The sequence below is a fragment of the Phalacrocorax aristotelis genome, unplaced genomic scaffold (genome assembly GCF_949628215.1).
Source record: "Phalacrocorax aristotelis unplaced genomic scaffold, bGulAri2.1 scaffold_138, whole genome shotgun sequence".
Lineage (NCBI taxonomy): Eukaryota > Metazoa > Chordata > Aves > Suliformes > Phalacrocoracidae > Phalacrocorax > Phalacrocorax aristotelis.
In genome coordinates this window covers 131,796-159,541 of record NW_027441227.1, presented here as the reverse complement: position 1 = coordinate 159,541, position 27,746 = coordinate 131,796, and the positions used below count along the sequence as shown (strand labels likewise).

Sequence of the window (27,746 nt, the reverse complement as noted above, 5' to 3'; positions counted from 1 at the left end):
CAGCGTGCCGCGTAGCCCTTGGCCGCCCCCAGGCCCTGTCGTGAAGGCAGCAAGCCGGCCCTCAAGCGCACTGGATTCCCCCTCGGCGCAGGGGCCCGTAGCAGTAGCGCGGGGAAGGGGCGCTGTGTCCAGAAGCCCCTGCGCAAGGAGGGGCTTTGGTCAGGGTCGATCGACGGTAATGACGGTCGCTGTTTCTTCTTTCCCTCTCCCAGAGACCGTGCTGAGGACGTGGTTGTCTGTCCTTCCCCCGGGGACGCCGTCGACTGCGGCCGTCTCAGGCTTGCGTGGCTTCTCTCTGCCCGGCTTTGCCATCCTCGCGGCGCCAGGGCGAAAAGGGACACACAGAGCCCTTCCCGGCTGTGGACAGGAGCTGCCTCGGCTGAAGCTGGAGACGCCAACGAAAGGTAAAGCAGAAGAAACTGAAGGCGCTCTGGCTGCCAGCTGCCTTCCTGCCGCAGGCAAGAGAGAGCCTGTCCCTGCAGGTGAGGGAGGAAGGATCCCCCTTCATAGTCCGCAGCGGGCCAGGCCACCAACGTGCACCGCAGGGTCCGTACGCGTAACCCGGAGTTGGGTACGGGCGTGTAGTGCACGAGCGAGCTAGGCTACGTGCCGAGGAAGCCTCATCTCGTAAGAGCGGTAAGACACCCACGTATCCTCTTTAGGTGGAGGTCGGCCTAGAGTCTGGAGCTGCAGAAGAGGCAGGGAGGAGAGGAGGGGAAAGAAGCATCTGAACGGCTAAATTGTGCCAGCAGCGCTGAGAGCGAGAGTCGCGGTGAGTCCTGGGCCAGTGGGGCCCCGTTGCCTCTCTTGTGCGTCCTGGGCCCTCCCTGTCTCTCCCCCGGCCCCGTCTCTTTCCTTACCTGCTGCAAAATTTTTTTTTGTTTGTTTTTTTTTTTTTTTTTTTGCACCCCCCCGCACCTTCTTTCTCCATCTCGCTCTGAGTGGCTCCCTGCCTCCCTGTCTTTTCAGTCCTCCCTCTCTCTGTCCTGTAGCCTGTGGCTACTTTTCTCTGCCTCTCTCTGCCTGCACTGGATTCCCCCTCGGCGCAGGGGCCCGTAGCAGTAGCGCGGGGAAGGAGCGGTGTGTCCAGAAGCCCCTGTGGAAGGAGGCTTTGGTCAGGGTTGATCTGCGGTAATAACGGTTGCTGTTTCCTCTTTCCCTCTCCCAGAGGCTGTGCTCAGGATGGGGTTGTCTGTCCTTCCTGTTCGTCTCTTCCTCTCTCTATTCCTTTGCGCTGGTCCCTCTCCCTATTGTTTATTGTTTTGCTTCTCTGAACCTTTTTTTATTCCCAGCGTTTTCCCGTGACAGGAGCAGCAAAGAAGGGAGCGGAGCATCGGGGTATCCATGGAGAGAGCATTGGGCGTTCTCCTGTCTTTGTGGGGCTGACCCTGAGGAAGTGTGGTACGTGGGTCGGTAGCATGAATATATATATTTTGTGGGTGCACAAACCCGTTTCAGAGTGTCAGAGGGTAAGGGTTTTGTTCTGTTCAGTGTAAACATTGTTCTGTTTGGTGAATTTGTCGAAGATGAGAGTTCAGTGGGGGAGGAAGTCAGCTCTCTGGCTGGTTTGAGGGTAAGGTGGGCTGTACGTGTTTGTCGGTCATCTCTCACCTGCCAGATGTTTTGAACTAGTTGTATCTGGTTTTCGTAGGGAGTCACGAAGGGGTTTGGGGCTCCCCAGTGGCGGGTGCTGTGGCCAAAAGAGAAAGCAGGGTCACAGAGTGCTTCATTTACGGGGCTGGCCTCGGCCATCTACTGCACAAACTTCTGGTATGTAGCAATCGGGACTCGATTTCCTGAAGGAGGAGAGGATGATGGAGCTCGTTATAAGAGCATAATCGTTTTGTCTTCTTTTGGCAGTACGGGCACCCGAGGACCAGCTTGCTTTTGAGGAACGGCACGAGGATGTTGGTGTCGACGCTCAGCAGAGGAAGGAAGCTTCTTTTGGAGGCCAAGAAGATGAAGTAGACTGCTTATTTGTTGTGTTTGATTTTCATTGCGGGGATGGGGAGGGGTGGAACATGCAAAACGCGGTCCTGGGCAGGGGAGGTTTCTGATGTGGGAGGCCGTGAGAGAGATCATGGACGCTGCTGGACAGGCGTTAGAACCCATTGCTCAGGTTGGACGGACCCAGCAGAACCACCGCACCATCTTAAGTAATGCCTGCTCACGTACTGAGATTTTAGTAGTTGCCCCCGCATCAGCTTTGGCTTTTCCTCGTCGAGCTTGTGTTTTGGCAAGAAGCGTCTTTCGTTAAGCGTTTGGGTCTAAGGGGTGTCCGTGAGGCTACGTGGTGCCCATCCCCATGAGATTTTGTGACCATCAAGTGATATTCAGCATCCATCTTATGCCCGTCTCCTGTAACTACTCTGCAGTTTTCGCTTAAGGCTTGATAGCGCAGCGTTAGCTGAGGGCGGCATTTCCCCCGCTGGCCCCTCCACGCCGACGGCGTTTCCCCTGCCGGCCGCTGTCCGTTCCCTGTAACTGTGACTCTTGTCCCGGCAGAACCTTTGCCAAAGCCACCTTTGTGCTCCACAGCAGTCTGTTTTCTGTCTCGAGTATGTTTCTTTTCGGTATCCGATACCCCAGAGCTGTGTACCGTTGGCTCAGGTCTCTTCTTGAGCTTCTGCGAGAAGAGAGAGCCTTCATCTGTTTTAATCCATGTGTCTCCTGGGGTGTTTTTTTGTTGTCCTTTACAATTTAGTTTTGCCCCAGCTACTGAGGTGTTAATTTAGCTGCTTCATACGGTTCCCGATACGCTTGTGTATTTCCACGTTTCTTTTCGTGTTTTTTGTCCTTTGAGACTGATCTAGTTCTGTTAAGGGACTGAGCGAGAGAGAGCGTTGAGGTGACTCCGAATGGTTGATGGCTTTACAATAAATGATTTACTTTATAACCAGAGATATTTTTTGAGAAGGGGTTCTTAAAAGATTTCGTTCTGCTTTGCCATTCCGCTGGGGTAGATGAGCCCCAGCCTTTTTTCAGGAGGCTCATTCTGCTCCTGGGCTTCTCTGGTACTGTTCCTTGAGTTGGTTGCAGGTTTTGAGCTGTCTAAGCTCTTTGGGTAGGTGTGTTTTGACATTCAGAGATGGGGAGGTTTCTGGTTGAGGTAAGAGATTAAGGAGCAGTCAAAGTTGAGCAGCAGATATATATTAGGAAGTACACTTGTACGAGCTTTTGTTTTCCCTTGGGTCAGTAAGTTTGTGTTGGGTGTTCAGGGGTAGCAAGATGGTCTAATAGTGTGTTTTGGATTATTTGGTTTTGTGGGGGTGTTATGGTTTTGTCTGGGTTTTTTTGTTTGTGGTTTGTTGGGTTTTTTTGTGTGTGGTAGGTTTTTTGTTTGTTTTGTCTTGTTTTCCAGGAATTTTGACTTGACTGAAGGTAGAACCTTATATTTTTTCCACCAGTTTTGCCTGTGTTGTGCAAGTTGTTGACGTTATCTCTCAATAGGACTGATGGTGAGATGCTGCGGTAGGGGTTAGGGTGAGTGTGTTGTACACATCTGTATATGGAGCTCTAGCCTTCCTTCAGAAAGCAGCAGGGACGTAACGCATAGTGTGTGTCGGTGTACGGGACTGCTCGTCGCCTTTCCCGATCGCCCGCAGAGTACCACGTTGTCCCGAGAACCTTTGCAGCTTGCGGCAGGTCCCTTGTAGATTATAAGCATCAGGGCTTCTGTTATTTTGTGGGCCTGTAGAGAGCACGGAGTCTGCGGGAAGCCGGAAGGTGGGAGGTGCTCGCAGAACGCGGGGCAGAGGTGGGAAGGGCGGCTCCCGAGGAGCGGCTGACAGAGGGGCTTTAGGGGTGCAAATACAGGGCAGGAGCTGTCGGGAAGGAGTGAGGTTCCTTCCCTGACAGTTCAGGAGGAGAGGAGGGGTTTTTGAAGTCTTGGTACCGGGGAATGGTTGGGAAAGGGGTGTTTAAGTGTTAGCTAATGGTCGTGTTCTGTGTGCAAGCAGCCTCCGGTAGCCCAGTCTCCTTCCCCGTATGTGTCAGCACGGCCACTCGAGCGTGCTGTCTGCCGAGAGGTTCTCCACGCGGCTGTTCATGGAGTCGCTCAGGAGTGAGTTACCTACAAAAGGAGAGTGTGTCGCTACACCAGCCACGCCTGTTTGCTTCCCGTATTGCTTTTGGCATTTGCCCTATCGGTGTCCGCCTGTGCTTGAGTCATCTGACACGAACTGTGATTTTTGTGTGTTGCGTGGTTTGACTTTTTCTTGCAGTTTAAGTAACAGGTCGAGGGTTAAGCAGGACAGTCGAGCGAGGCGTGACGGCAAAGGCGAGCAGATGGCGTCGTGTGCTGTGACGGGGCGGGCTGTGAGGTCACTCGTCTGGGATTTCTGCCTTTGGGGTCTCTGTGTTGCCGAACAAGTCGGTCAAAAGGATTTGTTAGTTTGTTTTGCGTGGTGAGCTCTTGCTTTTGGAAAGCAGTGTCCAACATCTGTGTGCCTCTCCGTATTTCCCCAGAAGTGGGCCCGGCATTGAAGGTGACGGTTCCCCAGCCATCGGGGACGGACCGAGAATGCGAGCAGGCACCTGACGTGGCCACTGACCCGGGAGGCACGGATTGGGAGGTGAGCGGAGCCGTGTTGGCACGGTAGGGGAAAGGATGAGTCTGGAATGTGGCTGTTGGTGCAGATGCGCGGTAGGGAGCCGGACACGGAAGGGAGGGGGCGAACAGAGCATCGTGAGAAGGTAGGTCAGCACGTGACAACGGAGGGGTCGTGCAGTGTGAGCACCTATGTGACTAGTTAATGAAGGGACTCACAAAACTATATGCAAAGCGGGATGTCTGCCCCGAGCTCGTTGGGCAAGGTGAGCGATGAACAGGGAGCCGTAGCAGCTGTTATTTTTGAGGTGTGGAATTGTTTGTGAGCGGGCGGCCGCTTCCAGGCGCAGGGGTCGCCTTGTCTCTCTGGTTCTCTAGGCACCGTAGGTGGCGGCGGCCACGACATCCAGCCTCATTAGAGCGTGGGGGAGCGGAAGTTCACGGCGCTTCCGAGGAGGCTGTTGTTGCGGAAGTGGCCGGCGTTGAGTGGTGCGATGCTGAGTGATGGCACCGCACGTTTGGAGATGAAGAGTATCCGTGTGACCGCAGCCCCATCCTACGTAGCCTGTGTGGCCTTTTTAAAGGATGGCTTTTGAGCCCCCAGATTTGGAAGGGAAGCTGAGGGGCCGATGCGGTCTTTGTGCGGGTGGCCGGTCGGTTGGGGGAAGCGCAGGTGGGGCAGGCAGGGGTTGTAAAATCAGCGGAGGGTACCGTTCAGAGACCGGACACGTTTGGGCCGAGAGAGGTTGTGGTGTCCTTTCTGCAAAACAGAAGCATCTGCCAGGCAGGGGGAGTTCCTGCCTGTGCTTGTGCTGTTGTGTGGATTTTGTAGTCTGTCTTTGTTCCTTACTGTACTCGGGTCTCGATGTGTCTGTTGTTCTCCGTGCTGAGCAGGCACCTAGGTAGCAATATTGAGGGTTTTGCAAGCCCTGGCTCATCGGCATAATGGTAACCGAGAGCTTCCTTTCTCGCATTTTAAGTCTACTGCATAGATTTGTCTTGTGTCTGAAATATTAGACCTTTATAGAAGGTCATCTTTTTGCAGCGGTGATTAAGGCGGCCTCGATACTGCTGCTGAGGAGCAGTCTGAATACGCAGAGCCCTTTTCTGGGACCTGTTCCCTGCACCTGAACGTTCTGAGGTCTTTAAGAGTGGCTTGTCGCTCGTACGTCGTCCTAGTTGTGGGTATATGGTTTTATTGCAGGTGATGATGGTAGGTGACTTCTCTGCGGATGCTATAGCTTCTTCCTCGCTGCCGTATAGATCTTCTCGCCCGGTGGCATCTCTGGGCCGGAAGTCCGTCGTCTCGGTGAGAGTTTTCTTAGGTGCCTCGATCGCGTCGCTTGTAGTATTTGTGAGCGGTGTCGGTCCGTGCACGTCGATGCCTGTGTCAGAGCTGCTCCGCCTGGGGGTGTAGCAATGGTAGAGCGGAGGAAAGAATAGCAATAAGAGTATATGGTTAATGTTAATATGCATAGACTGTTTTGGCAACGCCCGTACAACCCTCGTCGGAGCGAGTGGCCGTTGGCAGCGGGCGAGGATGGTAATTTCCGGGGTGTTTTGTGGGTGCCGAGGGGATGACCGTAGCTGCCTGGGAGAGGCAGCTAGAGTGCTAGCTGAGCAGAGGGCACCTCTCAGCTGTTCAAGCTTGTACGTGCGTGGGGCTTAACATTTGATTGAAGGTATTTCCTTTAATGGCATGCAGTAGTTGGGCTCTAGATGGTATTCCTACGTGGAAGCAAGACCTGTGGAATGGTTAAGCTGTTGCTGTGCGTCCAGGTGACTTGTTCTATCATGCTGTTCTTGCAGAGGATGAAGATGGAGCTGTGCAGGGTGATGGAGCAGAGCTGAGTAGAGCACACTAAGGCAGCGGGTCCGTGTGCGGGATTAAAGGGAAGATGCGACCGAAGGCTATTTGAGGAGCATTTCAGGCGAGCTGGGTCGCAGTGAGGGGGCGCATGGGGCTGGTGACTTTGTTCTCTTTGCTCTCAGGAGCACAGCGCTATCCCTAGGGGCTGGCAAGGTTCTAATTGTGGGGCCGGCGCCCATCGGGTGCTTCTTTTTGCGTTACAGTTTAAAGCGTGGATCGCTCTGATGTTTGAGGAGTTTCTGGGCAGTTGTCGTCTGCGGCGTCGTTCCCAGATGCGTGAACAGCTCTGCTCTGTCGCTGTCTGTTTTCAGGGAGCGTGATTTCTTCCCTGCATCCTTACGTTCTTAGGTCTTGTAGCTGGGCTTCTTGTGCCTCCTCCCTCTCAGTTTTGAGAGGAACTTCTTGTCACGGGCCCTGACGCTCTTCTAATCATTTTGGATCTCGTTAGGGCCTCCTTGCATCCCTGTCAGGGTTCTGCAGGTCTTGTTGCTGGACGAGCTCTTCCGTCCAGTTGTCTCTGTGTTTGCCGAGAGCGTTCTCTCGTCTTGGAGGCGCGCAGTTTGTAGTGTTTCTCATAGCGTTGGTGTGTGCGTTTTGTGAGTTTGGCTCGGAGCCGCCTTGCTGGCCGTGTAGAGTCGGGTAGGTGGCACAGCGATGAGAGCTTAGGGTTCATCTGTTGCTGTGCTAAGGCTGTTGGGGGAAAGGTGGTACCGTCATCTCGGATGGAGTGGCCCTCCTCAGCAGGCAAGGACCGTAATCACCGTGACGTTTTGTGGGCTCGGAGGCCGTGACCGTGGCTATCTGGGAGAGGCAGCTAGAGTTCAGCTGAGCAGATTACCTCTGCAGGGTGTTCAAGCTTGTACGTGCGTAGGGCTTCATGTTTGATGTCATATGTTTGTTTTTAATGGCAGGTTATAGTCGGTGTTCAGGAACAGTTAAGGTACTGCTGTGCAACCAGGCGACTTGTTTCGTATTGGTTTTGGAGATGCCGAGGGACGAGTCGTGCAGGGCGACGGAGGGGAACTGAGGGGACCGATGTAAGCGGGTGAGTCGGTGCGTGGTGTATATAGAGGGAAGATGTGACCGATGCCTCTATGACTCCATTGCTCCTTGCGTTTGTCTTTTGTTTTGGTTTTGAAGTAGCGTAGCAATGAGCAAAGGAGGCAAGTCGAGCAAGGCGAGTGGTGATTGGTGGGCTGAAGTAGCAGCTCTTTTCTGAGGTGTTGTGTTGCTGGTGAAGTTATAAGCAACGCGTGTCGTTTGGGTGTTACGGATGGCGGGCGAGGTGCCGTGTTCAGCTGCAAGTGACGTAGGCCGGGTGGGAGGCTGTCGAGGGAAAGGGGTGCGAGACGGGGATCGGTGCGGGCAGGCTGTGGCATCGGGCAGCATCTCAGGAGGTGCCTTTTCGCTTGGCTTTTTGCAGGTGCCGCTGGCAGGCTCGGAGTGCTGCTGCCGCACGCCTATGAGAGGTCTGAGAAGGTGGGGCAGCGGCCAGCATCTAAGACCAGAGAATGCTGTGGTCCGTCGTCGAGCTCTTCAGTTTTGTAGGTAACACGTGGGCCGTCTTTGGAACGGCGTATGAGCATTAGAAGTGAGCTGGGTAGTAATGAGGAAGTCACGGGGCGGTGATTTCTCACGAGCGTAACGGTAGTTTACTGTGTGTTGATACGTTTGGTGCCACAAGCGATGACGGAAGCGGGGTGTGATGCTGGAATCTGTGCAGAGCAGGTGAGCCGATGGGCATGTTCGTTTTGATGAGGGGGGTGCTCTGGAAGAGATCTGTGTTGACCTGTGTGATACTTATTGCTGGCTCTGGGTTTTTTCCTTTTTTACATGATGAAGAGGCACCTGGCCACTGCAAGAATATCCTGGTTAGCTGGTGTGTTTCTTGTTGTGAAAGGATGCATAATCTGACCCATCTGAAAGCCCCACAGTGTGACTTTTGTTAGGAAGAGATTTTGAAGAATTGAGATATTTCTTATTCAGTGAGGTTGCATTCTATGAACTTGCCATCAGAGTGCATCTTAGAGACAGTGTCTTTGTCAGCAGAACTCATCAGCACAAGACTTGCAAAGTATTGCTTTTTTTTAAAGACAAAAAAATCCATGGTCCTTGCGGAGATCCAAGCACAGCACATACTCCAAAGGTTGATGGCATTGGTAGTGCTTGGGTTCTCAGTTGTAACAGTCGAGATACCATAAAATGCGGTTCGCCTGCATGCTTCGGTACAGCCGAACGCATTAGCAGGTCTGCCGGTCCTTCTTGGTAGCCCCGTGTATTGCAACACTGGGGATTTGATTTGTGTGGTTTTTTGTTGTGGTATTATTTTTTTCCCCCCCCCCAAAAAAGTAAAACTGTATCGGGGATCTCTTCACTCACCGATTCTTCTGTCATAAATGAAAGTTTAAAAAAAAGCTAACATCGTCTGATTTACGACGTGACTTGCGCTCTTTCAGCTGTAACTGCCAAGCAGATGTAGGGTACGATTTGTTAGGTGTACTTAAGCAGGTAGGTATTTGTTGTAAATATTTAATGAGGGGCGACTGAATGTTGTGGGGGGGTGTTTCCTGCCGGTATTTTGAGGGAGCGCTCTTAAGTACTTTATTTCAGTCTCGCTTTCGACGCGCGTTTCCCTGGCAGTTCAGCAGCATCTCTTGGGCGGGGCAGCCGGGCGGACGTCCCTCCCGACTCCGTAACACGCCAAAACCCCCCAGTCACGTTGCTGCTGTGTATTTTGGAGATAGATAATCTTATGGCGGGCGTGAACGGCTGTGCGAGTTGAATGAACGCAGAAGGAAAATGGAAAGCTTTTAGAGCCTAGACGCTCATATTGGATGTGCGTAAACACGCGCCCGCCTTCTCAGCACAAAGTGAATTACTGAGATTTATTCTTAATTTTTTACGTTACTCTTTCAAGTTTGACACGCTTCACTTCAGGCTTCGTGGAGCCAGGCAGCAAGACGTGCGGCGGCAGGGCGAGGGCTGTAGCTGCTGCGGTGGGTCTGTAAGCGGAGGTTCCGGTTCCGGTACAACTTTGCCCCGCAGCCTCACGGGGTTATCTCCCCGCAGCGGTGCCGTAAGGAAGGGATGAGACGTTTTCCAGCACCAGCCAAAGCGTTCAGTGTTACGCGAAGGATCTGTTCAAAATGGTATCGGTTAGTCTTAATACCGTTTTCAAGCGTTCCAATCACTCTAGCTTTTAAAGGATGTGTTGTGTTTTGACGTGACCCGTTTGCCTGGAATCTTGCTGCGGCTCAATTTCCTTCCTACCCCTTATGCTGACTGAGCTCCTCCATTTTCTTCTGTGCTATTTTATTAACGTGCTGAAATATAGTTTGGGATTTCTGTTTTTCAGATGTCGTCTAAGTGTCTCGTGATGCTCAAGAGATGCCTGCCGGTCGTTAAGCGTGGTGAAGGTAAGGGGCCATCCCTCGGCCTGGAGGCTCCTGGCTCTGTCTCCAGCGGGTGCCCCGCAGGTGCGGCCGCGAGGGCTGCCCGGTGGGGAGAGTCGGGGCCCCCAGGGACCGGGGCTGTTTGTCACCCCGGGGAGCCCGTCCCAGTGCGGGAACATGTCCGAGCGGAGCCCGAGAGAGACGTGACACCGTCCTCTGGCACGCTCCTGCTCTGCCGTGGGGCAGCCGCCAGCCTGCGGACAGGGGCTGGGGGGGCTGCAGCTGTTTGGGGGGGCTGCCCCACCTTTTAGATTTTAGCAGAGCTCCCCCTTTTCTGGGGGGTGTGGGAGGGGTGTGCGTGTACCTTTGTAAATGGCACTATTAAAGTAATGAGCTGCAGGTTGGAGCAGGTTCCCTTGTTTAGTGCCCTTCTTGGGGGTGAATAAAATTGGGGGAGTCCTGGGGGGGGTGTGATGATGTCATGTGGGGTGCCCCGGTGTCACTGGGGGAGCTGATAATGCGTCAGAGGAACAGGTGAGTGGGGGCGTCATGTAGGGGTTCCCCCCCAAAAAGGGGGGTTACAGCCCCAAAATGCCTGAAAATTCAGGGGGGCTATTACAAAAACCTCTTATATATATTGACATGTGTAATATTAATTTATAGATGCATAAAGGGATTTTGAGATAAGAACTTATCTCTCCTATATTATATAACGGATTTCGGGATACAAAAATTCTGCATCGAGATGCAGGGTTTTAAAACACAAAAGTAACTCGACCGTCTATATATCTAGATCAAAAAATAAAGGAGTTTAAAGTGAAAAGGATAGATGAAGGAATTCAAAGCAGAAGAAAGTCTGACTAGAGCGAGCATCTACGCTTAGTGTGTGTTACATAGTCTAAGTAGATGTGTAATCTAAATAGAGGTTATATAGAGTGAAATAAGCCGAGGTATAACTGTAAGTAGATGTCTAAATAGAGAAGTCGAAAAAGATTGAAGTGTCAAAGGGTAAGTAAGCAGATAGCTAGCCTAAATAGCTGTTTTATGTACGTGTTAATATGGAAGTCTAAACAGGTATGTGTAAAGAGATATTCTGTGTAAGTGTAAATAGCCTAAATAGGTGTAAGTGTAAATATAATAGCTAAGTCTAAACAGATGTTGTATGTAAATGTAAAACAGATAGTATATATAAAATATAGATGTACTCCGTAAGGATGTGTAAGTAGACACATAGTGCAAATGTCTATGCTATGTAAGGTTTTAAAATGCAAAGAAACCACGTTGATAGAGATGTTTATAGAGAAGATTTAAAAATTAGACACACAGCCCACCCCCCAATCAACTGAAGGCACAAAAGCGCTTTCAAATGCTGCCCCTTCGCCGTTCTCCTTCTCCCATCCCGATTTGGGGCCGATTCCCCCAAATGGGGACTTTCCCCTCTGGGGCTGCGTAGGCAGCCTGGGAGCTGCTGCCAGGGCAGACACACACTCCAAAGCCCCTGAGTCTGGGTCTGCAATGGGGGGTGAAAAACCCCAAACAGGTTTGGGGGAAAGAAAACAATTCGGGGCTCTTGGGAAAGCCCACTCCTGCTGGGTTTGTGCAGTTGGAAAGGAGGGGGGTAAAAAAAGCGGGGGTGGGGGGGCGGAACCCTGCTAACCATTCTCATGCACAAAAGCAAAAAATCGCCAATTTCAATGTTGTGGAAAGGGTGAAAAAAACCCGGAAGTGAACCGTTTGGAAAAGCAATCCCAACTTTTACCTTATGGAAAAGCAAAAAAAAAAAAAAACCCCAAACGAACAAAACCAAAGTAACCCGAACAACAACAAAAAAAGCCAAACCATCCAACCGGAAATCACCAAAACTAAATAAACCCACCGAAAACCCTAAACTGGGGAAAATTTGGGGTGAAACACCGGCAGTTTGAGGGGCATTGCTGGGGCTTATCTGGAATGGATTCGCCGGAGCGGGTCAGTTATCTGGAGCGGATCACCTGCTGCAGGTTAGCCCAGGTGAGTTGCCCGTTGTGGATTATCCTGGGGGGACCCCCTGGTGTCAGTCATCCCCATGCATGTTCCCCGTGGCGTGTCTGCCCAGACATGCCCCTGTCCAGCGGTGTCCGCCTCCTCCCCCGCCCTCCCTCTGCGTGTGTCTGTGCCCTCCCAAACGCTTTCCCCTGACATGGCCCCCCCGCATGACTCTTTTTTTCCCCGGTGACGTCCTCCCTCTCCCTGGCCTCCTGTTCTGTGCTCGCTGAAGCCTTATGCTTACGCAGGATGAGCAGAGCAGGGTGCTGGCAGTGCAGAGGCGAGGCGAGGCGCTGCCAAGCCAACGAAGCCCAAGGCTCAGCAGCGCACAAGTCCTTTGCAGGTCAGCCACTGGCACCTGGTCTGCCTGGCTGCCCCGTGCCCTGACGCACAGCTGCCCCCCTCACCCCAGGCAGCCTGCCTTCGGAAGGGCAGCTGTGTTCCCCTGATTGATTTTCTTCTTTAACCCTCTAGGACCTGTTGACTTGCTGCTCTCCCTGTCACAGCCCTGATGCCGCAGGCCTACAGCAACTGATGGGGCTCACTCCGGGGGGGTGGGAAAGGGGACCTTTCTCCCCAGGTCGTTTGTGCTGCTTCTCCTCCCTAGGGCGTGGGGTGGGGGTGAGTGGGGCAGGAGGGAGGACGGTAACGGCCACCTGATTTTTAAAGCAGTCGAGACGGAAGGACTAAAATGCTCGAGGCACTTTGGTGGTGGGCGGTGCGGAGGCAACGACTGACACTGCTGGGGCTGCGGGAGTGGGGAAGGTGCAGAGAAACATGAGCTCTGCGCACGCAGTAACAGTTCCGTTATCCCGGCGAACGTGACCCAGAGCCGGCGCGGGTCTTGCCCCAGAGAAGAGTCACGGACGTCGTGCCGCTGCCGCCGTGCTGTGCTACGGCAGCCGGGAATCGCGCATGCGGAGTGGCGATGGTGGACCCTGCTGACACCGTGCGGCCAAAGTGCGGTACCGCACCCGGAACAGACGCATGCGCAGTGGCGACGATGTGTCACTGCTCGCTGCTGCCACCGAGCGACCGAACCGCGGAACAGCGGGGGCCAGCTGCGCTACCCTGCTCGCGGCAGTCACCGAGCGCTCAAAACCGGGTACTGCAGACGGGCAGCCGCCCGTTCCCGAGGGTGAAGTTTTTCCGCTGGTCGCTGCTGCCACCGTGCAAGCAGATTCCGGTACTGCAGCCAGGCAGTTCCGTATGCACAGTGGCGCTTTACTTTCTGCCCCTGCTTCCACCGACCGCCCAAACGCTCGCAGTGCAGGTGGGCAGCCGCGCATGCGCAGTGGCGCCTTTTTGTGCTCGCTGCTGCCACCGAGCGATCAAACCGCGGTACTGCAGGTGGGCGGCCGCGCATGCGCAGTGGCGCCTTTTGTGCTCTCTGCTGCCACCGTGCGACCAAACAGCGGTACTGCAGGTGGGCGGCCGCGCATGCGCAGTGGCGCCTTTGTGCTCTCTGCTACCACCGTGCGACCAGACCGGGGTACTGCACGTGGGCAGCCGCGCATGCGCAGTGGCGCCTTTTCTGCTCTCTGCTGCCACCGAGCGACCAGACCGCGGTACTGCAGGTGGGCAGCCGCGCATGCGCACTGGCGCCTTTTTGTGCTCGCTGCTGCCACCGAGCGACCGAACCGCGGAACAGCACGGGGGGAGCTCCGCTACCCTGCTCGCGGCAGTCACCGAGCGCTCAAAACCGGGTACTGCAGACGGGCAGCCGCCCGTTCCCGACGGTGACGGTTTTCCGCTGGTCGCTGCTGCCACCGTGCAAGCAGATGCCGGTACTGCAGCCAGGCAGTTCCGTATGCACTGTGGCGCTTTACTTTCTGCCCCTGCTTCCACCGCCCGCCCAAGCCCTCGTAGTGCAGCTGGGCAGCCGCGCATGCGCAGTGGCGCCTTTTCTGCTGGTCGCTGCTGCCACCGTGCGATCAGACCCGGGTACTGCAGGTGGGCAGCCGCGCATGCGCAGTGGCGCCTTTTCTGCTGGTCGCTGCTGCCACCGTGCGATCAAGCCCGGGTACTGCAGGTGGGCAGCCGCGCATGCGCAGTGGCGCCTCTTTCTGCTCTCTGCTGCCACCGTGCGATCAGACCGCGGTACTGCAGGTGGGCAGCCGCGCATGCGCAGTGGCGCCTTTTTGCTCTCTGCTGCCACCGTGCGACCAAACCGCGGTACTGCAGGTGGGCAGCCGCGCATGCGCAGTGGCGCCCCTTTCTGCTCTCTGCTGCCACCGTGCGACCAAACCGCGGTACTGCAGGTGGGCGGCTGCGCATGCGCAGTGGCGCCCTTTTGCTCTCTGCTGCCACCGTGCGACCAGACCGCGGTACTGCAGGTGGGTAGCCGCGCATGCGCAGTGGCGTCTCTTCATGCTCTCTGCTGCCACCGTGCGATCAAACAGCAGTACTGCAGGTGGAGAGGCGCGCATGCGCAGTGGCGTCTCTTTCTGCTCTCTGCTGCCACCGTGCGATCAGACCGCGGTACTGCAGGTGGGCAGCCGCGCATGCGCAGTGGCCACCCTTTGTATTCTGCTCGCTGCTTCCACCAAGCGACCGAACCCCGGGACTGCAGGCGGGAGCTGCGCTACCCTGGTAGAGATTTCCACCCGCCCCTTACCCGATCGCGGCAGTCACCGGTCGATCAAAACCGGGTACTGCAGACGGGAAGCTGCCCGTTCCCCAGGCTGAAGTTTTCCTCTGGTCGCTGCTCCCACCGTGCAAGCAGATGCCGGTACTGCAGCCAGGCAGTTCCGTATGCGCGGTGGCGCTTTATTTTCTGCCCCCTACTTCCACCGAGCGCCCAAACCCTCGTACCGCAGGTGGGCAGCCGCGCATGCGCAGTGGCGACCTTTTAGCTCTCTGCTGCCACCGTGCGACCAAACTGCGGTACTGCAGCCAGCAGCCGTGCACGGGCTGTAGCGACATTTTGCCGCGCTCACTTCTCCACGCCACTTAGTGACCCCCCGCACGCTACGTGGTGACGTCACCGTGGGGGCCGGAACCGTGTAGGCACAGCCCCTAGCGACAGGTGTTGACCCCTTGCGATAGCCCGTTGAGGGCGGTCCTGATACCCCTCGCCACGCTCTTAGCAACGGGCCCTGCCCCCGGCGATGGGCAGGCGGGCCGTCTGATGTCCGACCCACCTGGCCCCACCCACCCACTTTGGTGCTGTGCGGTGCACTTTGCTCTCTGCTGCCACCCTGCGAGCCTTCATCCCTCGGGGGGGCTCGGCCCGCCCCTTTTGCGGGGCGCTGTGGGAAGGGCGGGGGCGGGGCCCGGGGGTCGAAGAGCCCCAGCCGGGGCTCGGGCAGCTCTTGCTGCCCCTGGGCTTCTCTGCCGTCGGTGCTCCCGTGTTCCCTCGGGCGGTCGCAGCTTTGGGGCTGTCTCAGCCCCCCGGGCAGGCGTGCTCTGGCGTTTAGAGAAGCGGAGGCGTTGCCTGAGGTAAGGATTCCAGAGCTTGGCACTCTTTGGCAGCATCTGTACTAGAAAGGTCCCTTGTGGCCTGCTTTGCTTTTTTTCTCCCGGGATGTTGTTTCGGGCGCTGAGGGGGCGGTGAGACGGTTTAGTGGTATGGTGTTCTGTTTGGGGTTTGTTTTTTGCTTTGCTGGTTTTCTTCCCCCTTGTGAGATCATTTCATTCATTTATCATTTCATATTATCATTTACCCCGCGCCATTTCCGTCCCCTTTGGGCAGCAGCGGATCTGCTGCCGCTTCAGGCGGCCGCTTTCTCGAGGGCAAGGAGCTGGGACGACAACGGGCCGCTGCAGGCTCTGGTCAGGGTAAGAGGCTGTTCCCTGGGGAGCCGGCGCAGGGGGAGCGGAGGTACGCACGGGCACTTGTCGGTGCCCCTGGCCGGTAAAGGGAAGGTTAAATTGTTAGAGTGCAAATAAATACATTTTATTTAGGGAGGAGTCGTGACTAAATTTAATCGCACCTATTACTGAGCAAACCAGGCAGTCATTATTCCTAATCTGTAATTAAAAAAAAAATAAAGGCAGTCCTTTTTTATGCCATAAATAGAGTTGCGAGTCATTAATAGCTCAATCTAAATACAGCCGTTATTACATCAACTGCAGGCATTAATGACTCCTGATCAGAAACAAAATAAGGACAGTTTTAGAATCTACAATGAAAATTGAACTGGAAAGCTAAATTGGGAGTGGGTAATACTGAAATTGTAACAGGGCTGTTAGAAAGTTCAGAGGCAGCGACAGCTCCTGCTTCCAACCCAAGCAGTAAACGAAGCTTTAGATTCTTAAATGAACAGAAATAAAGGTGAGCTGTTAAACAGTGGCTGGGTTCAAGCGTAGGCATTAAGAAAATTTGCAGGTGCGGGTGATTCCTGACGAGAACTAACAATTCCAGAAGATTTAGATTTAAAATGACAAAGCTAATGGAGTGCCACAACCGCCCGGATGTAACTGCAGCCGCTTTGGGGGAATGCCCCAGCCCTCCCCAACCACCGCTATTAATTACTGCCAAGGAGAGCGAAAGTGAAAGTAGAAGCAGTGCAGGTGAAATGCGAGCAGTACGCTTTTCCTAAGTCATCTCTTCGTGTCAGGAGAGGAAAGAAAATGGAAAGAAGATGTTTGCAGGGGGTCTGTGCTGGGTTGCCTGCGCGTCTCTTCCGTGCGTCCTTGAGGAGACATTTAGCTCGTGTTGGGCGCTCGCAGGTGGAGACAGGGCGAGCTGGAGGCGGGATCGGTGCCGGCCCTGAAAAAGGGATGGGCAACGAGCTGAGAGAAGAGGGGGCAAGGGCTGAAAAAGGGTCTCCAGTTCTGCAGGGAAGGCAGCGGGATGTGACTCGGCAACCGCTCTGAGGAGTGCAGGGTCATTCGCTGCGATGAAGTCAGGGTCTGCGGCTGGCCCGGAGAGGCAGCAGAAATCCCAAACTCTTTGCAGGGGTACCGGCCAGATTAGGGCAACACCTGAACAGTAAAACCATTTAGGGGAAGCAGAGCTGGGCTGCACCGCGTGGCCAACCTCCCTCTTCTCCGTGAGTCCCAAAGGGGCAGCTCCAAGAATGTGCTGAGAATTCATCCCTTGCGCTAAAAATGAGACGTAAGTAGCACCCACCCGTGAATTTTATTTTCTCTCTCGCTCTGCGGCTCCTGCCTGCTTGTCTCTCCTCAGTGCTCACCTGCACCCGTGCTCGGATGGGGCAGCTGAGGGAAGGTGCTGCCATCTCCCCAGCCCCGGCGGACCGCCCCTCAGCTGTGTCCTCTGTCAGGGAGCGTCGTCATCTCTCCTGCCTCCCAGAGCGTGTCCTGTAGTGGCAGACGCGCGGGCTTTTCCCTGCACGCGCATACGGGAAGGGAAGCACAGTGAGAGCTGGGCTTGTCAAAGAGTAACGGGGGTGGTGGGAAGCGTAGCTAGAACCGGAGAGCTACAGCGCAAAAGCAAAGCAGACGGGACACAAAAGTAAAATGGTGCACAGGAATGCTGAGGCGAGAACTCCCGCAGCACACAGGAAATCAGTGTCGGAATCTATTTTCTTCTGACTGCCAAATTAAAAATAATGGCACGCTTTGCAACGCTAAGCTCGCTCTGATCGTCTGAACTGTTTCTTTCCAACTCCCCACCGCCCCCAGCACACCGCTCAGCCTCCTCAGCCTGAAATGCCTTGTTTTCCTTCTTTTTTTTTTTTTTTTTTTATGACAGGGCAACTTCTGTTCCCGAGGTGGTGCCCACAGTACAGCTATCTCTTCGAAGGCAGTTTGGTTTAGGTCAGAGAATGTTTAGCCTGGACTGAATCAGCCTCTGTTTCTATTTCTGGAAATCATCGGTCCTGTGCATAAAGCCCGGAAAAAAGGAAATATGAACCAAAGGACGTGGGGCCTGCAGGGGTAGGAAAATATTTGAGAAGAGGTTCAGTGGGGAAATGACTGTTTGTCTGTGGGGCGTCCAGGCAAGCAACCCAGCTGCTAGAAAGCGGCGCTGTCCCCAGGATGGCCTCGGCGGTCCCGTCGGAGTCGGGGGAACAAGGACAAGGCAGGGTGAAGCATCTGGCCTGCCGTGTGGAACGTGACTGTACAAAGCACGTGTGATGCACTGCAAGTTCATTTGTTTAAACTGTGAGTTAAAGAAGGTGTGCAGTTGCTTTGTAAACAGCCGACGCTCTAAAGCTACACCCGTCTAACTGCTAGCTGTATTAAATCTATCGTATTGCTGTTTCTGCATTAAAAAAAGTAACAAACCAACACACCTATGTAAGCACGTCTAAGTACAATGGAAAACCACTGTTTAACGCGTGGCATGTGTGGGTTGTTTTTTTGGGGTGGGAGGGTGGGGTGTATGACAAAAACCTGCGAGAGACACACGCACACACGCACGTGTAATGTTTAGCGCTCACCTAAACCCAAAAAAGAAAATCCACTCTTTATTTTGCAGCATTAGCATTAGCTTCCAGCGCACAGCCTGAGCGCGTACCTCTGCTCTCACCATCTGCTCCCTCTTCAACCGTGTGTGGCTGTCATCATCAGCTTGCACAGGCTTTCCTCGTGCAAGTTTCCGCGACAGCTTACGAGAAGGCAGGGAAACAAACCCAGCAAGACGCGTAGTGCCTTCCTCTATGGGCTCCGTCCAGCCTTTGTTAAAATGAGCAGAAAAGAAATCTGCTGCTGCCTTTACCCTGACTCGCTCTTACAGAGAGCATCTGACTTGACCCGCAGCAAAGCGATGCCCCAGGCAGCAGCACGTATTGGCGCGCGCCGCGGTTTCACCCACCTGTTTTACTGCGCCGGTCCTTTCCCACGGCCGATGCCGCAGATGTGGCGCGCCCCACCCCCAAACCTCTTTACGAGGGTTCCCTGGGCTCTGCAAGTCGCCTGCTGGACGTGTTGCTGATTCAGGCACGGGCAAAGTCAGCTTCTTCGCTGGCCTCGGGCCAGGGCAGCCACGTACTCGAGGGAAACTCAGAATATCTCCAGCGAGATCTCACCGGGCGGCTGGGACCTCGTCAGTAGGGGAGAAAGCCAAGCGACTGACACTGAAAGGGAGCTCTTTGCTAGGCTGTAGATCGTAAAGTTAAAAAAGAAAACAAACCTGCCTTTTTAAAAATGCCCTCTTTTGAGTCTGCCACGTTTGATACAGATTTTTAAAATTGCAGGGTATATCTCCTACAGGCCTCATGCAAAGGGAAGCGAGTACCTCTGGCTCTCAGGACAAGGGGGTCCCTCAGGAGCCCAGGCGCTCACGCCAGCCGGCATCTGGCACAGCACAGGGCAGGAGCTTTGGCAGTAGTACGTGAGCTGAGAATGAGAGTCAGGCAGCACTGCACGCTTCTCCTGTGAGCCGCCGAGGCTCGCGCGCTGTACCTTCCACGAATAAAAGGCCAGAAGAGTCAGCATTTCTGCTAGTTCCAGCCTCATCCGTACCCTCGTTAGTGTAACTGTAAGCGAGCGTCCCGTAGCGACTGGGAGCGTGGCAGCTGGGCTTCCTGCGCTGTCTTAGGTTGTGCCCTTGGAGAGACCCTTCTCCGAGCCCCGGGCTGGGTGGGCTGCGGTGCCGTTCAACGCTGAATAGGCACGAAGGCCTATAAACAAAATGTATTTATATTGCACCCATACCCGGCAGCCAACCGCCGCTTTATTTACGTATTCTGCACCTCCTGCCGACGCTTTTAAACTTAGCCGATATTGCCGCAGTTTTCTCTGACGGGGCAGGGGACTGCCACGCAGCAGGGGGAGTTTCTGGGTGCCTCCCACGGACACAGACGTCCTCAGCTGGGTAGGGACAGGGTGAGAGCTGGAACAACTCTGCTGACATGTAAGGGCCGTCCCAGGGCAAGGCTCCTGGGTCTGGGGGCTGAAAGGCGAGCCGCGCTGGGTGGTTGGTGTGGGAGTTGTGGAGCAAGTAGGGGAAAAAAAAAACAACAAGAAAAAACCATCCAAATGTTTCACAGCAGGTAGAAAGCTTGGCAGAAAGCAAACTGAATGCTGTAAAGACAAAAGCCGAAAGCCGGCTATGGACTGTACGAAAAGAGCCAGTGCCACGGAAAGAGGTTATTTCTTCAACTGACCATAGGAGGCTTTTTGTGAGATAACACAACACCTCTTCTTTCTGCTACAGCGCGGCACCGCAGCAGTAATGGGCCAGAGCGTGCGAGCGCCTTTGGCAGGATCGGTAACGGCCGGGGCACGGCCGACCGGCCAGCCCACCTTCCGCACAAGGAAAACACCATTCCCCTGGAACGCCACGCAGACCCAGGACGGGTAAGGCGGAGGCCGAGCCCAGGCGCCCCCATTGCCAAGGACCACCTTGGCCTTGCAGCGTCTCACGCTTCGGGGTGTTCTGCTGGCCGTGGCTAAGCTCAGGCCCTCTGCTCGTGGCTGCCCCCGGTCCCCCGGCGCCGGTCGGGCCCCAGCCCCCAGCGCGGTACGGCGCAGGGCAGTGACCCAGCAGGGCGGCCCCACGGGCCCCAGCCCCCCACCCCTCGCCGTGCCTGCGGCCAGGGCCCCGCGGCCGCCGGCCCCTTCCTCCTCTGCCCGCTCCCGTCGCGGACGGCTCGGTATGTGTCACGAGGGGCAGCCCCGTTGAGCAGCTCTGGGAGGGCGCGCGGCTCTGCCCGGCCGTGACCGGGGCCCGCAGGGGTTTCCCGCTCGCTCGCTCGCCCCCGAAAGGAGCTGGCCCCGAGCCGGCGCGTCCCCCCCGCCCGGCCCACGGCGCCCTCGCGAGCTGAGCGCGGCCCGGCCAGCAGGGGGCGCTGGCGCTCAACGGCTGGGCGCGGGGGCGGTCCGGCGCGGGGGAGGGGCCGGTGGGGGCCGGTCCTTCCGGCCGCCCTCTAAGGGCCGCCCCGCGGGGCTCCGGCTTCCGGTGGCGCAGCGCGGCGGAGCGGAGGTGGGAGCGGTGCGTGGGGCGGCTGCGCCGCGAGGTGTCTCTTTGCGGTGCCGGGGCCCCTCTGCGGCCCGGCGTGGGAAGCCCGTGGCCGGCGGAGACTGCTCGGAGCTGGGCGGGGAGCACCGCGGCAGTCCGACCGCAGGCAGCCATCCCCTGCGGTGGCCGCCAGCTCCTCAGGACTCCTGGAGGCCTGGCAGCGCCCGACCCTCGCCTGCGGCAGCCGCCTGGGAGAGCAGCGCGGCCGTGGCCAGGGGCCGGAGAGCGCTGGTGAGTGAGTTCGGGCAGCGGTGGAGGCTCCGTGCCGGGCCCGACCCCGGGCCGGGGTGGGGGGGGCGGCTCCGTGCCGGGCCCGACCCCGGGCCGGGGTGGGGGGGGGCGGCTCCGTGCCGGGCCCGACCCCGGGCCGGGGTGGGGGGGGGCGGCTCCGTGCCGGCCCGACCCCGGGCCGGGGTCGGGGGGGGCGGCTCCGTGCCGGGCCCGGGCCCGGGCCGGGGTCGGGGGGGGCGGCTCCGTGCCGGGCCCGGGCCCGGGCCGGGGTCGGGGGGGGGCGGCTCCGTGCCGGGCCCGGGCCCGGGCCGGGGTCGGGGGGGGGCGGCTCCGTGCCGGGCCCGGGCCCGGGCCGGGGTCGGGGGGGGCGGCTCCGTGCCGGGCCCGGGCCCGGGCCGGGGTCGGGGGGGGCGGCTCCGTGCCGGGCCCGGGCCCGGGCCGGGGTCGGGGGGGGCGGCTCCGTGCCGGGCCCGGGCCCGGGCCGGGGTCGGGGGGGGCGGCTCCGTGCCGGGCCCGGGCCCGGGCCGGGGTCGGGGGGGGCGGCTCCGTGCCGGGCCCGGGCCCGGGCCGGGGTCGGGGGGGGCGGCTCCGTGCCGGGCCCGGGCCCGGGCCGGGGTCGGGGGGGGCGGCTCCGTGCCGGGCCCGGGCCCGGGCCGGGGTCGGGGGGGGCGGCTCCGTGCCGGGCCCGGGCCCGGGCCGGGGTCGGGGGGGGGCGGCTCCGTGCCGGGCCCGGGCCCGGGCCGGGGTCGGGGGGGGGCGGCTCCGTGCCGGGCCCGGCCCGGGCCGGGGTCGGGGGGGGCGGCTCCGTGCCGGGCCCGGGCCCGGGCCGGGGTCGGGGGGGGCGGCTCCGTGCCGGGCCCGGGCCCGGGCCGGGGTCGGGGGGGGCGGCTCCGTGCCGGGCCCGGGCCCGGGCCGGGGTCGGGGGGGCGGCTCCGTGCCGGGCCCGGGCCCGGGCCGGGTCGGGGGGGGCGGCTCCGTGCCGGGCCCGGGCCCGCGCCGGGGTGGGGGGGGGGCGGCTCCGTGCCGGGCCCGGGCCCGCGCCGGGGTGGGGGGGGGCGGCTCCGTGCCGGGCCCGGGCCCGCGCCGGGGTCGGGGGGGGCGGCTCCGTGCCGGGCCCGGGCCCGCGCCGGGGTCGGGGGGGGCGGCTCCGTGCCGGGCCCGGGCCCGCGCCGGGGTCGGGGGGGGCGGCTCCGTGCCGGGCCCGGGCCCCGCAGAGAAGCCCTGGTCGGGCATCGTTCGCTTTTGCACAATGTAGGGCTTTCCCCGTCTATTTTCTGTGTACTGTGTTTTGGGCCACCTGAAACCCTTTGGCGGGTAGGTTTGGTGCGGGGAGATGGCAGGTCTGGAGCCTGAAAGATCTCGGGTGGGGGCGGGGGAGGTATTTTTGCCTTAAAACTCTGAGCCCACCTCGTGTGTCATGTCGTGTTATCACGTCGTGAGTCTGGTGACTGTGGCAAATGGCTCAGTTGGGCGTTTTCTGATAAATAACTTCTGAACGTGTGCGTGTGTAGGCACGGGGAGATTTGTGCAGGGTGACAGAGCCCCTTGTGCTTCTGTGCTAATGTCTACCTGTTCTAGACCTCCAGTGTTGGAAAGCCTTTGTTTAGTGCCTAGTTGTGCCTGCGTAACAAATGTTTTAGCTGCTGATGTGTTATACCTCTGCTGTGAACTTTTTCCTGGGTGGCTTGATTGTTTCTGGTTGTCCGTGTAAATCTAGGCAGATATTTTCTGCCCGGTGGTGAAGCCTATCGCTTTGGATAACAAAGGGCAGGAGAGCAATAAAGAAAAAGGTGATTCGTCTGCTGCAGCTCCTTGGAAACGATTCGTTCCTTATTTTCTGCCGTTGGGGAGGTGTTGTGCTTTCCAGATAATGCAGCCTCTCCTGTGCCTGTCCACGCCGTGCATTTTTGTCCTGCCCTTGCTTGAAAAGGCTCTCCTTGCCTTCTTCCTCTGTGCTGCAGTTGGCTTAATCTCTCGCTGCTGCTGCTGGAAGAGGGATAAAGGGAGTGTTGTTGATCGGGTTGTTAAAAGCTTTTTCGCGGGCTGTAACGCGCGGGAAGGGGTGGGCGGGGGGGGGGCGACTCAGTACGGGGGAGGGGGAGGATCAGGCTGCGGGGAAAATGGGAAACCAACATCACCCTTCCCTCCTACGGCGCAGCCCGGCTGCACGGCTCCCCGGGGATGCCCCTGCCCCGCGGGTGTACCGTGTGTGCGCCCCCCGCGTGGGGCGGGGGACGACGACACACCCCCACACAGTCGGCGGCACTGGGGCAACCCCTGCCCCAGGGCTCCGCGCTCGTACCCGGCTCTCCCCGCTCCGGCACGGCACGGGCCTGGACGCACCGAGGAGACCCCGGAGCGGCTTCTCGCGGCTGGGCGAGAACAGGGCCTGGCCCCGAGCAGCCGAGCGGGCACCGCCGGTAGCTCGGAGGAGCGGGGCCGGCTCGGCTCGAGGCGTCAGAGCGAAAAGGGACGAGAACCGTCCCGGAGCGTTGGGGGGGCGGCGGATGGTCCGGTGGCCGGGTTCGGCTCCGTGCCGGGCCGTGGGGCAGCCGGAGCCGCGCCGGGGGGCAGGTGAGGAGCCGCGTGGCCGGGCGCGCTGTGGGTCGGCGGGTTTCGGCTGTGGGGTCTCCCGGTCCGCGGAGTCCCCGGGGGGGGGGTTGCGGGCAGCAGTGGCCCCGGGCCGAGCGCTTTCGTGGGTCGGTGGTTGTGTTTTGGGGCCGAGCCCGTGCCCGGCCGTGGGGAAGTAGGGGCAGCCCCACCCGGCTCTCGGCTGCTCCTCGTCGGGGTCGGGCGGCGGCGGCGACCCCGGCGGGGGCTCCTGTGGTGCCGGGCGGGTCCCCCCTTGCCCGCGAGGCAGGCAAGGACCCTGGCTGCTGCCGCCGCGGTTTGCTGGAGGCGGGCTGGGCCCGGCCCCCTGTGGGGTTGGGGTGCGGGCCCGGCGCTGCCGGGGAAACGAGGCCTGCGAGAGCAGGAAGAAAGCGCTGCCGGGCCGGCGCTGGGCTGCCCCGCCGGGGTGCGGGGCCGGGCCCGCGCAGTTCAGTTCCCAAGGCCTCCCCGACAGTGCCCGCGTGGGCCGTGGGGGTGCAGGGCTGTGGGGTGGCTGCGCTCTCCGCGCCCCTGAGCGTTGCCCGTGGGGACTGCGGAGGGGGCCGGGACGCAGCCAGGCTCAGCTGGTTTGGTCCCTGAACGGGGAGAGCACAGCTCTTCTGTTCCTGGGCCTTGAGAGCAGGCTCCTGTGGCTGATGCCGGGGCCCTGAAACAGATCGAGTCGTGCGTTTTGAGGGCCTGAGCGAGGGGACTAAGTCGTGTGGTTTTGGGCTGAGGAGCAGAGGTCAAGTGCTGCATTTTTGGGACTTGAGAACAGGCTCAGCAGCTGGGCTTTTTGGCTCAGAACCGGTCCCAAAGTGAGCTGGTTTGGGGGCCAAAAGCAGCAGCCGGTTTGGCTGCTTGTGCAGGCTGGGGGGTGGGGGCATTGGGGGCTGCAGGGGAAAGCAGGGGTTGGGCAGGGTACGAGGACCCTCCCCGGAGGTGGGGGTCCGGTCACATCGGACCCCGAAGTTCGGGAGGCCGGCATGCACCAGAGCGAACTCGCCACCTGAGGCGGGTCTCTGGAGGAAGGGTGCTTTTTGGATCCAGCGCAGCGCACCCTCTTTGGGTCCAGCTCTTCTTTCTGCGCTGCTTAGAATAGTTATTAACCAATTAATTAATCATACAAACTAAGTCACAACAGCTCTGTCGGCTCCATCGTGGTTCGGAGCTCTGAATCGGTTTCACTTGGTGTCTAACATGTTTTTTCCCCGAGGAGAGGCTAAGTTTCAAAGTTAATTAGTTTTCTCATAAGTGTGTCAGTCAATAAAATTGAGTTACGATTGTTAAAACCACAAAGGTGACAGGAGTCTCACGGATCTGGTCTATTTCTGAAAATGTATTCATCCCATGCAAATGTCATCGGGATACAGATCATCTGCACTTCATGCTCTGACAAGACAAGATGCTGAGACAGGGATGAGCTCCAAAAGGACTACTGAAAAGAAAAAAAACGCATTCCACAGTCATGGGGTTTTTTTGGTTGCGTTTGGGGGGGCGGGGTGGCTTTAACAAAAGAGTGCAGTGTTGGCCGGCAGCAGCCTGCAGAGCACTTTTGCTGCCTGATCTCTCCTTTTCTTCTCTTCCACTCCTCTTTCAGGGCTGTAATTGTCATTTGGATAGTTTTAGAAGAGCAGTTAAGTTGCTCGCCTGTGTCAATGTGCTGGTAATACCAGGAAGGTGAATGCTTGAACCGGTCGGGCGGGTAGGAATGAATAACTTGGCTGCAGGTAGAACTTCTGAGGGAAGACCAGCAAAACCAGGAAGCAAATAGCAAGTTCCCAAAAAATGTGCGGGTGTCAAACACATAAAAGTTTCATTGCCGAATGTTTTTGGGAATATGTTCCCAATGGCTATTTTTAGTAAACATAAATTTTCAGGAGATTCAGGGTTGTGCGTGGCAAAACATGTCCCTCTGTTTTTGTGTCCTGCCGCACAAACGGCCGGCGGCAGGGCTCTTGTTCCCTGCTCTCGCTATTGCCACAGCAGGGCTGCGATATTTAGACCTAAGAGATGGGTTTAGGAATGGAAGGAGAGAGAACGCCTGTGTTCTGTAAGGGCTATGAATGCTGACCCTTTGTCTCCGTCTGCCGCTTTTCCTGTGCGGGTGATGAAGCTGTTTTACTTTTCTCTGTTGTTCCAGGTCTAAATAGCTGCGAAGCTGTCGCCGCTGTGGGTGCGCAATTTGTGTTGCTGTGTTTCTGTGGAGTTCTAGCTACGGCTCGCTTCTAGTGTGGCCAAGCGTCAAGGTAGGGCTTTCAGTTTAAAGCTTCAGAAGCGCTGCGCGCCGAGATGGGTGTAGGTGAAACTGCTGTTGCGCCTGCAGCTGTGCTCGCAGGGATGCTGGGTGGCTCTGCATCAAACCGGCGAGGTGCGCGTGGACCTCCGTCGGGCTGCGCCCTGGGTGCGCGAGCGTGCGGTGTTTTTGCTGTTCCGGCTTGCACGTGCGAGGGCTTAACGTTTGATTTAATGCATTTCCTTTAACGGCAGGCTGTAGTTGGGCTCTAGACGGTATTCCTACGTGGGCACAAGAGCTGTGGAATGGTTAAGCTGTTGCTGTGCCTCCAGGTGACTTGTTCAGTAACGCTGTTTTTCCAGGTGCAGATGGATGAGTCGTGCAGGGCAACGGAGGAGGGCCCAGGGGAGCGCTGTAAGAAGGTGAGTCTGTGTAGTACTGGAGGGAAGATGTGACTGATGGCTATAGGGCTCCATTATGGGTTTTACTCTTTTTTTTTTTTTGTGATCCGAGGGTGCTAAGCGATGAGCCGAGCGTGATCTGGGCCCTGGAGGTGAGTCAGGCAAGGTGACCGGTGCTTGGTGGGCTGGAGTAGGTGTTCTTTTTCAGGTTATTCAGGGTTTTTTCTCCTTCTCTTCACTTTCCCATCCCAATTTGGGGCCGATTCCCTCAAACGGGGACTTCCCCCTGTGGGGCTGCTTATGCAGCCTGGGAGCTGCTGCCTGGGCACAAAAATACCTCAAACCCCTTACTCTGGGTCTGCAATGGGGGGTGAAAAAACAGAAAGAATTCTGGTGGAAAGAAAACAACTTGGGGCTTCTGGGAAAGCCAACTCCAGCTGGATTTGTGCAGCTGGAAAGGAAAAAAAGGGTGGTGGTGGGGAAGGAACAACCACCTAAAAGCACCCACCAACCATTCTCATGCACAAAACCGAAAGTGAAAATGACCATTTTTTGTAGGGTAAAAGCACAAAAAGTCCCCACAGAACTCAGTAGTTTGGAAAAGCAACCCCAATTATTACATTATGTAAAGAAGGCGGGGAAAAAAAGAAAACCAAAACAAAACCCTATCACAACCCTGATGCCACATGCCTACCAGCAGTTCCTGGGGCTTATTCTGCGGGGGTGGGGAACCCAACCTTGTTCCCCAGGTTTGCTGTGCTGCTTCTCCTCCCTCGGGCATGCGGGGGGCAGTGGCATGGACAGTAGCAAGCACCAGACGTTTTTAAGCGGTCGAGAGGAAAGGACAAATGCTCGAGACGCTTTGCTGTTTGGTGCAGAGGCAATGAATGGTGCTGCTGGGGCTGCGAGGGGGAAAGGTGCAGAGGAATAGAAGCTCTGTGGATGCAGCCAAGTTATGGTTTCTGGATGGTATTAATCGAGAAGAGTAATTCAGATAATGCTGCTGCCCAGCGACCAGAATTGGGTACTGAGCCCGGGAGCCGCGCACGCGCGGTGGCGTCCCTGTGATCCCCATTGCTCTCTCCGCAGGTAACAGCCCTGCGATGCTGCGGTGCCTGCGAGGTGATGCTGCCGTGCTCGTTGCTGCTTCCTGGTAAGGAAAGGCCTCCTCCGCTCCTGCTGCAGCGTGGTGGTGTGTCGGACACGATTCCCTGTGTCGGGTGAGGCCTAGGGCTGCCGGCGAGGTGAGCGAGCGCCTTTGGTGGGTGCAGGGGTGTCTCCTTGTGTGCCTGCACTACTGGGGCTGGTGGGATGGGAAGCTTCAAACGACCCGCCGAGGCAGGCTTCTGGTATGCTAAAGGCGAGTGGGTGAGGGCAGCCCTAGGAGTTACTCGGGAGCTGATAGAAGGGAAGAAGGAAAGGAGGAGGAGGATGATGACCTTTTCCCCCTGCCCAGGGTGCAGAAGATGGCCGACTCTCCAGCTCACCAGAGCTCCCCCTCAGCCTCCCCTGGCCCCCCTTGCCCAGTGCGCCTGCTCCCAGCTCCAGCACGAGCGAGCTAGGCTACGTGCCGAGGAA

The 27,746-nt window shown here is 57.6% G+C and overlaps 1 long non-coding RNA gene across 1 annotated transcript; it reads left to right on the top strand.

Moving 5' to 3' along the window:
* Nucleotides 1-347: 347 nt before the first annotated feature.
* LOC142051134 (uncharacterized) lies at nt 348-10,607 on the top strand. The gene is made up of 7 exons (XR_012658308.1): nt 348-546; nt 663-772; nt 1,293-1,401; nt 1,652-1,770; nt 1,861-1,964; nt 4,468-4,574; nt 9,775-10,607. It is a non-coding gene; the product is annotated as an uncharacterized LOC142051134 (long non-coding RNA).
* Nucleotides 10,608-27,746: the final 17,139 nt, after the last annotated feature.